The sequence below is a fragment of the Adiantum capillus-veneris genome, chromosome 4, assembly GCF_014529385.1.
Source record: "Adiantum capillus-veneris isolate H3 chromosome 4, ASM1452938v2, whole genome shotgun sequence".
NCBI lineage: Eukaryota > Viridiplantae > Streptophyta > Polypodiopsida > Polypodiales > Pteridaceae > Adiantum > Adiantum capillus-veneris.
In genome coordinates this window covers 123086143-123095537 of record NC_140934.1, presented here as the reverse complement: position 1 = coordinate 123095537, position 9395 = coordinate 123086143, and the positions used below count along the sequence as shown (strand labels likewise).

Here is a 9395-nt window from a genome sequence, read left to right as displayed (position 1 = left end):
AAACGAAGAGGGCATGTTACCCCTTACTGAGGTATTTAAGTTATGCATGGAAATAAACTCCTAAGTCGACTCTTAGTTTCAAATCATTGAGCTATGTATCAAGTATTTAAGTTATGGACAGAAACTCCCAAGTCAATTCTTAGTTTCAATTTGTTCAGCTGTGTATCAAGTATTCATCAGATATGTTTTCTTTTTCCGGTTTATGGTATGTCACATCGTGTTACAAAAGGAGTCTTGTGTGTGTATACACTACATATCTAGGTATTTGTTGAGTTTACCTTTTTGGACGGTTGTTTGTTGGCATTGCCATTCAACAGAAAGGGAGGGTATATGCAAAGCAATTTTCAGTCCATGTACTGGGGGAACTTTGCATGTTTGCTTTTTACGGCCTAGATGAAAATAGTAAAATGTGTGCTTGTTGACTTTCTTTGACGAGCAATCTCTAGACTCCAATGTAGTCTGTGCACATGTACTTGCAATATGTTTCTAATGCAACTATATTTGTTAGGCACTTCTTGACTCACAGGTAGGGAATCGCTTATGGAGATGATGGACCTAAGGTTTATACAGGTAAGGGTTGAAATGGATGATTCTGATGGAAGCATGCTTAGAAATGACACGACAAAGCCAAAAGAAACTCTAAATGATAAACTTATATTGTCTCATTAGTGTTGTGGAGGTTTCCGCCATGTGCTTTCAACATGAAGTAGATTGCCATCCTCATGTCAAAGGTGTTGTTCAATCTTTGATACCCCTCGTAAAGCATAAGAAAGGTAAAAAATTGTGTCCACTCTTGTTTTTCATCACAAAATGAAAACGTTACATAAATGTCTTTGTTGTGAACACATGTTGTTAGAATTATGGTACATATAAGCCTCGATTGCATATAAGCCTTTCAAATCATGTGTGTTGTTTGTCCCAAGTAATCTTGCATCGGGTCTTAGGTAGCTTTTCACAGCACATGTAATGATGGACAAATGGTACTTGCCACCTTCGATAAGGTCTGCTGATAAATTTATGTGTTTTTGGTAGTACAAGGGGTGTTAGATGCATAACTCATTAACTGCCCTAGTGAGCTTGTATAAAGCCAGCTTTGTGCATGTACATTTGTCCCACAAGTGACTTTGAAAAATTGCATTGGGTAGATGAGAATGGGATCACAAGTCTAGACTCACAAAATTTAAATTTTGGAGAGGATGAGATCAATGTTTTCATTGTCATGAGTTGAACATAGTCATTGTACAAAGCTATGTAGTTGAGTTGTGCTAATAGTCCATGTAAGTTTTTATTGTTTTAGAGTGTTTTCGTGATTGTCCACCTTGTTTTTCTTGCCTTGGCAATGCTGGTGGGAATCTATCGTGAAGCTTAATACTCGAGGTTGTTGAGTTTTGCTAATAGTCCATGTAAGTTTTTCTTGTTTTAGAGTGTTTTCGTAATTGTCCAACTTGTTTTTCTTGCTTTGGCAATGATGGTGGGAATTGATCGTGAAGCTTAATACTTGAGGTTGTTGGAGTGAAATCTCCCCTTAATGGGTTTTATATCTTACAAGGCTGCAAAGGATTTGACCCAGTGAATCTAAAGTCATGAGGTGGTATAAAAGTAGCATATCATAAAAAGAATTCTTGTTTGGAAAAGTGTGCTTTTGCCTGTTCCAACCCTGAAAGGTGGGACACACATGCAAAGTTTGAGTTGATCTTTTCACATAAACTCATGTATTCGTACTAGAGTGCTTCATTAGTTGCAGTGCTTTGAGCCAAATGAGTTAGGTCAACCATGCAGCTGTAGGGTTCTATAATTTTATATTTTCCCCTCATGCTATCAAAAACATTTTGAGCACAATTCAAATAGTCCTAAGAGACTACAATCATTGAGCACAATAGGAAAATCAATTGAAGTTGGGGAGGAAGAAACCCTCACTTTCATCTATTAAAACAACTTAGAGGCTCTTCCTTATGACATCCATGTTGGCCACATCATGTAATTACTCTTCTTGAAGAGACGATATTTTGTACGGAAAGCTCAACAATAACTTTTTGTGCTTCCATTATAGGGCACCGTATGTGGCATATACTTTGACCAAAGCATTGCCAAGCACATCATGTTTCTCTAACTGTTCTTGACTACCACTTTCATTGTGATTTCTCACCCCCATGTGAAGGGCTTGTGTAAGGCCATAGGCCTTCAAGGTGCAAGCATAGGTGATTGCATTTGGAGAAGGCCCTCCCTTCATATTTGGTTCAAACAGCCTAGAGCTTCCTTGCCACAACCATGTTGGGCTTATCCTACAATTAGTGCAATTCAAAGACCACATTTTGGATTGAAAGCTCATTAAGAACCCTTTGTGCTTTTGTGAGGACACTGTATTTGGCATACAAATTGATGCAGAGAGGTTGCCCTAATATGAGCTACAAACATTTATTATACAAAACTCCTTTCCATAACATCCACAACCTTCACTTCATTGGCAGGCCTTCATGATCCTTCATCTTGTTTGGATACCATGGCAAGCGAGTTTATGTCAACAAAAATAAAAAAAGCAACTGCGTACCTCATGAATGCCTTATGCCAATTTTCAATAACACTTTGCACTTGTATGTTAATTAGAGGACTTGGATCAACTTGGATCAAAGCTGTCACATGTAGTTTCCAATGTCTGAATCTCCACCTTGCTCCAGTGCATATGACCCTGTTGTAGCCTTGCATGCGATCATGTGCAACAAAACCTTCATAACGTTGGAGCCTATGTCCATTGGCGTAGCCGTCCATGCCTCAACTTGTGTTGTAGGGATTTTGAGCCTTGCATCCCTTCTTGCCTTCTTTCAAGCCTTGCATGCCTTTCTTATTCGACCCATGGCCTCCATCCTTGGCCCCTCTAGGGGATGGACCTTGGGGGATAGCCCTTTGTGGGGCCTTGGGCATGCGATGGACCCCTAGGATGGCCCCTTGGGCACCCATCTTAAGTAAACTAAATGTGAATTTTGTGCCAACAATGGCAATGAACAGAGACCGTAAAGGAGGTTCAAAAGGCAGCATGTCGTGCTTGTAAGACGTCGCTGCTGAAATGAAAAATTGTCGTCAAGCTTGTGCACACCTGTTGAGCCCAACCTTGCCCAAATCCATGCAGGTCAATGACACCCTGCTTCGTGTACAAGAGATCGCTCCCACATCCATACTATCGGCGACTCTCCTCCTCAACCCTCTTGTGTATCAAAGGGGCCATGCCCGTGCCATCCTTGATTCCATTCCTTGCAGGCAACGCACTTCTGAAGCTCTTCATGGAGAGAGAGAGAGAGAGAGAGAGAGAGAGAGAGAGAGAGAGAGAGAGAGAGAGAGAGAGAGAGAGAGAGAGAGAGAGAGAGAGAGAGAGAGAGAGAGAGAGATCATGCATAGCCATGCAAGGCCACCTTTCCCCCTCCTCCATAGCTCTTCTCTCCATCGAGCTCTGATACCAATGTAAGATAGAGGGGAGACAGACCTGAGATTAACCACCCAGCCGTCCTATATATGGGCTCCTTGTTAGACCAGCGGGTAGACAGACATGCAAATAACCTCCCAACCATCCTATATATAGGCCCCTGGCCCTCTTCCATATATAGACCCCTTTACTCCATGTGTGTCCGGCACATCGCCCGGGCCGTGCCTGTCTAGTACTACCCTTGGCATGACATTACTCCCCCCTTGGAGAAGCGTTTTCGTCCTCAAAAACATAAGTGGTAGTATCTTCATAAGAACACTAATGTTTTCCACTGTGGCATCCCTCATGGATCCAACGGTTCGTTGAATCGGAATCCGGTTCATTGGGAGGTTCAATGAAATCAAGAGTAACATCTTGATTTTCTACATTGTTGTCCCTGTGCAACCGTCTTGGTTAACCGACTCATAATCAAAAGAGCGTGAAGGCTCCATTTAGAACTCACTTGAGAATGCTAAACGAGTTATCACAACTAAGAGGTGTTTAAATGCATACCCAGGTTTCAGACTTTCTAAAGGTACTGGAATGTGCAATATAACCTCGGCTCATCTTTCCATGAAAGTACTATGCTGACATACTCATCAGCAGCAACCAAGTCCTTGACTTGCGGTGGTTTCTTGCCAATAGTCAACCTCATCCAAACTGATGATTAAGGTTGATAACTTGAGAATAACAAGCAGAGACTAGAACTAGCCGTAACATGCCTTTCATCATATGAAGCAAACTCCAAACCAGAAAGGTAACCGATCTAGTTGTTTCACTTCTTGCTAACGTATGCACTTAGCATATCCTTTAGCGTGCTTTACTAACGTATGCACTTTGCATATCCTCTAGTGCTAAATAGAATGCTTGTAAGCTGCCCATCCTACGCGAGATGAATAGCAACAGTAAGAGTGAGGTGCTGTCCCCCAACCACTTACAGACAGTCGCCCACGACTGACGACAAACTATGACTCAATCATTGATTATCCAGCCATATACTCGATATGGAATGGAGACAACCAACTAGGTTGAAAGCAGATTGGAGTTTCAAGCAGCCAATCACGAACACCCATACTCAGCCATCACCTTGTATGGCAGGGTGTAAACTCATACTAAATCTGCAAGAGAGATTGTACTGGCAGTGCAAAAAATTGCAGAAACAATAATGTCCATGAATTTGCATGCCGCTCCGAATAAATTTGTGTTAAACACTAGGGCCCATAACACCTAGTGTGCATGCATTTAACACAAACATATCCGAACTGCAATTCCATGGCGAGACTTTCCACTGTACGTACGTGAAAGTCTTGCAACAAATTGGGACCATAATATAATGTGACAACCCGATCACACCTAGGTACCAACCATGAGACATTCTCATGAATATAGCATATTTTGCAACAAAAGTTGGACCATAATAGAATGTGATAACCAAGTCACATCTAGGTACCAACCATGAGACATTCTCATGTACATAGCATACTTAGCTATATGTAGAAACGACCCTCCGTTAAGGGGGTTTCACAACACTTGTAATCGTAACAAGTTTGTACTTAGTACCTGACAATTTCTGGCCACACTGAAATTGCTCCTGATACTGTGTGCTTAAAATGGTCGAACCAATGGATGCGACTAGCACCTAGGGACTTCGTCGTGACACATTGGTAAAAAGTTGGCGCCAGTTTCAGTCCAAGAGACTCATATTCTCCACATGTGGAATATGTCTCAAACAAGGATATCAAGAAAAGTGACATCCATCAAGTACGAGCTGGTACTTGTGTGTGGAGGTAACTGCAAACACTCCGCGACAAGAGTGAGAGGGACCCTCATTATCATGCTCCACACTGGCTAAACTGAACTCCTTGAGTTCCTAGACCATGTTGTATCCCATGTGATAACATGTGCCAAATCGAACCCTACAACTAGGTTCGTAACAGCATAAGGTATAGTGGACGCTATGGTCCAAAATACTTTGTTCCAACATGCCCTTGGGATGGCTTTGAAACATTCAAGCGTATTTATATGACTTGCACTGGAAACCGTGGGTATTGCCTACGCAATCCAACCCCTTTGGTTAACATCTACGTAGTCAAACCCCTTGGTAAGACCCTCTGTAGAAACTGCTCAACTAGCAGGCAACGGAAACCAACATAGTTAACCGTGTACATAATGATTGGAATCAACTCGAAAAGTTGAATTCGTCCGCTACCGTGTGGTAGATTGCGGAATTCTTTCCTTGAAAGTTTAACTGGGAGAGATCAAACTGTGATCCTCAACGCCTATGGGGTGATTTAGCAGTCACTCTCCGGGTCGTACCCCAAACAATATGTCCATAGACACTCCGTAGTGCTATAGAGAGAGCAAGAAATCCACACAAGTGAACTGCCTAGCTCTTGTGAACAGCCATACTGTCTCAACTGATTGCTGCATCTATACTTCCTTGTAGAGATCAACTGCTGTGAGTTGAAGATTTATAAAAAACTCAACTTGAGTGTCGCACTGAAAACATGTAGTGCAAAAATGACACTGTAAACATCCTGAATGACAAGACCCTTGCTTGTCCCTTAATGTTGATGTATACTTCCCTGGGTAGATCTGTTCACTCTGGAAAACAATCACCCAAAGAATGCCAATAGTTGGGTCTTACCCTTGGCCTGACAATGGCTCTTAGCCTGTGTGGCTCATAGCCCTTGTGCAAATTAGTGTTCAATGGACGAACCGATGAAGGCTAATTTGAGTAGCATCTTAGCCACGTGCTAGAGCTGAGAGTTAGAGCACCTTGGCTCAGGCTGACTCACGAGCAAAACATGTATCAAAAGCTTCGTAGAAGATTTTCATTATTCCCTTAAAGAGAGAGAAGAAGAGCATGCTGGGCTGCGGAACTTTCCTTGAACGACTATGACGTGTATAGTTGATTGCCATGCTCGGGTGCATCTTATGCCTAACGTGCAGCGTATCCTATAAGCATGCAACAAGTTTCTGCTATGACTCTCTCATTGAGAGAGGTAACAGAAAAACACAACCACATCTTGATCTACCTGCCTTGCAGGGTCGTGATTATATGAAAATGACTTAGCATTGGCACTTTGCCTGTGAAATAAGTCCTAGATTTAGGTTCCTTTTAGGGCTGTTGGGTGTTGATAGCAACCAAGCATCAGGTTCAACAATCCATTACTTAGTCTGTCCTTGACAGAGTTGCGAGTGTGATAGCGGAAGCATAATGCATAAAGTGGTGGAATCCATGCCACCTGCTTAGCATGCCTTGCATGCGAAAACGTAAGCCCTTGGCGACTATAACGGGCTCAAGCGTGAGAACCAAAACCATAAGTGCCTTGCAGAGAATAAACTGGTAGGGAGTCTGTGAGCTGACATTCCCTATTTTGCCAGTTCCCCAAACTTGTGTGCCAAAGCCCTTGATTCCAAATCAATGGCAGTATCTCGGCACAAGGGAGAAGCCGTGCGTCATGTAAAATTGCCAAAGCACTTTGCTTTGCACAATGACAATAATTACCAAGTAAAGTGTAAACATGGAAAAAAAACAAGAAAAACTTAAACTTGGCTAACCTGGTAGTTGTTGCTGCAACCAGTTGTTATGAGATTCCAAAGGGAAAGCTCGTGTAAAGGTGGCTCATAGCCAAATCGGCCGTGGGAGAAAGAGTTGTCACATATGGATAGACGCCCTCTTGTATCATATACATCCGTTGTATACGGAATGACATAATATGTAAACCGTTTGCCAAAGCCTTCCCAAGTTTGTATGCTCATAGCATATGCCAAACGTGGTGAGTCAATATGGAAGATGCATAAATAAACCCTTACTTCACCTAAATCTAGTACTGCTAATAGCCAACGGATGTGGCTGGAAATAGCATGACAAAAAGAATCGACCTTGTCGAGCAATTTCAAGTGAAATTAACCAGTATTGTGTAGCAAGCATCCTATGTCGGTTTGTAGAAACAATGACAAGGAGTCGGCCATGCCGAGCAACTTGCTGCCTTCAACAAGTCCAGTAATAGGCCATGTCTATCTCCTTGAGATACTGAAAAATTGGCCCTTGGCCTTGCCTTTGAAAGAAAATGTGACCTGTGGCGTGCGCTATCAAGGTACTCAAGAGAAGCCATGCTTCAGATAATTATGTGTGGCCTCATGGCCAATAAACGCTATTGACGACAGATGTCATAGCAAATAGAGTCAATTGTGGCGCTCATTCACCTTGTCCAATTGTCCTATGCACCCCCACAAAATGGTCATACCGTACGGTTGTAACAATTTCCTCAGATTAATTCCGTGAGAGTGGTAACATATGCATTTAAGGCATTAAAGTTACTTTCAAGTACACTTGGGCGCTGTTACAAAGTCTTGAAAGCGGCTAAATCAACAAGACCATGATCTCCTAGATCATCGGTATCATGCATACTAGTATCGGCAACGCTCGCAGCTGCCGGATTTTGAGGGACTTGCTCAAAATCAAACGTGTGGGAAGGTGGTACATTCTCACCGGCCCTGGTAAACACGTGTTAATGCAAAGAGAGAGAAAATAAACACCAACTCGTACCTTATTGCACGTGATCCTGGCTTCCTTGTTCTTCGTAAGAACGCCGGTGTTGAATCAACCAAGAACAGCTTGAAAAGAAGAATCGAATCTGCAGTCGATGAATCACTTGAAGTCACCGAGACAATTCGAGAGGCCGATAAGCTGGTTTGCGTCGTATGCAAAACACTAGTAAATCTTTGAAACGTGTCCTCAAAATCTGCAGCCATCGAGAAGCAGAAACATGAAAATCAAATTGCAGAGTCGGCCGATGCGATTGTCATCGTATGCAATCACAAAACAGAGAAAGGTGAACAATCGATGGCTTGTCGTCTTGCCGAAACTTTCAAAAGCTGTGTCGCAGCAGAGGCGGACTGTGGAAATGGGCACAATGAACCGCAAGTTGTATTGATGAAGTGTACCGAATCGAGGAGGACAACTGGAACAACCTCCGAAGAGTGTCGGCAATAGTTGTGTATGCACAGGACCTTGTGAAGGGCACCAAATTTGGCCGAGTGTGGACGGGCCAAAAAGAGAGCCCTAAAAAAAATAATAAAAGAAAATAACGAGCTTGGTCTGTAGACAACTTCGGCCGCCTACGCTGGGGAAAATCTTGCTATAGCTCGCGATGTGGGCGGAATTTGGGCCTACTGCAGGGTCGGAACTTCACCTCCTCGCCAAGGTGCTCCAACTGAGCCTAACCTCGACCGATTTGACGCAGGTACGACCACGGCCCCTTTCTCGGCTTAGCTTCCCTGCACACGCTTGATAGCTTCGGCTTCTCCTCCACTTCTCCATGGCACCGCATGAAAACTCATGCAAATCCATGCAAAGAAGCATGAGGGCCACAACCTTTCTCCATGATTCCTTCACCGATTCCTTCACCAAATTTGTCTCCTCCATGAAGAGAGAGAGAGAGAGAGAGAGAGAGAGAGAGAGAGAGAGAGAGAGAGAGAGAGAGAGAGAGAGAGAGAGAGAGAGAGAGAGAGAGAGAGCCATGCTTCCCGAGAGAACACCATGCTTCCCTCCTCCATAGCTCCCTACTGCCCCCTCCTCTCCACCTTGCTCTGATACCAATGTTAGACCAGCGGGTAGACAAACATGCAAATAACCTCCCAACCATCCTATATATAGGCCCCTGGCCCTCTTCCATATATAGACCCCTTTACTGCATGTGTGTTGGGCACATTTCCCGGGCCGTGCCCGTCTAGTCCTACCCTTGGCATGACACTCCTAGTACTCTAGCTCTTAGCTGTATATAGACCCGTAGACTGCAAGTGTGCCTGACACTTTGCTAGGGTGTTAACCACTGAACACGAGAAAAGCCCAATTTTCGTATTATATACTCCATCAAACTCAATGTAATTATTTTTTGGGACTCGATCGAGTCTTTAGATTGTAATATACTAA

The 9395-nt window shown here is 43.3% G+C and overlaps 1 pseudogene; it reads left to right on the top strand.

Moving 5' to 3' along the window:
- Nucleotides 1–8306: 8306 nt before the first annotated feature.
- Nucleotides 8307–8827, top strand: LOC147459928 (uncharacterized; annotated as a pseudogene).
- Nucleotides 8828–9395: the final 568 nt, after the last annotated feature.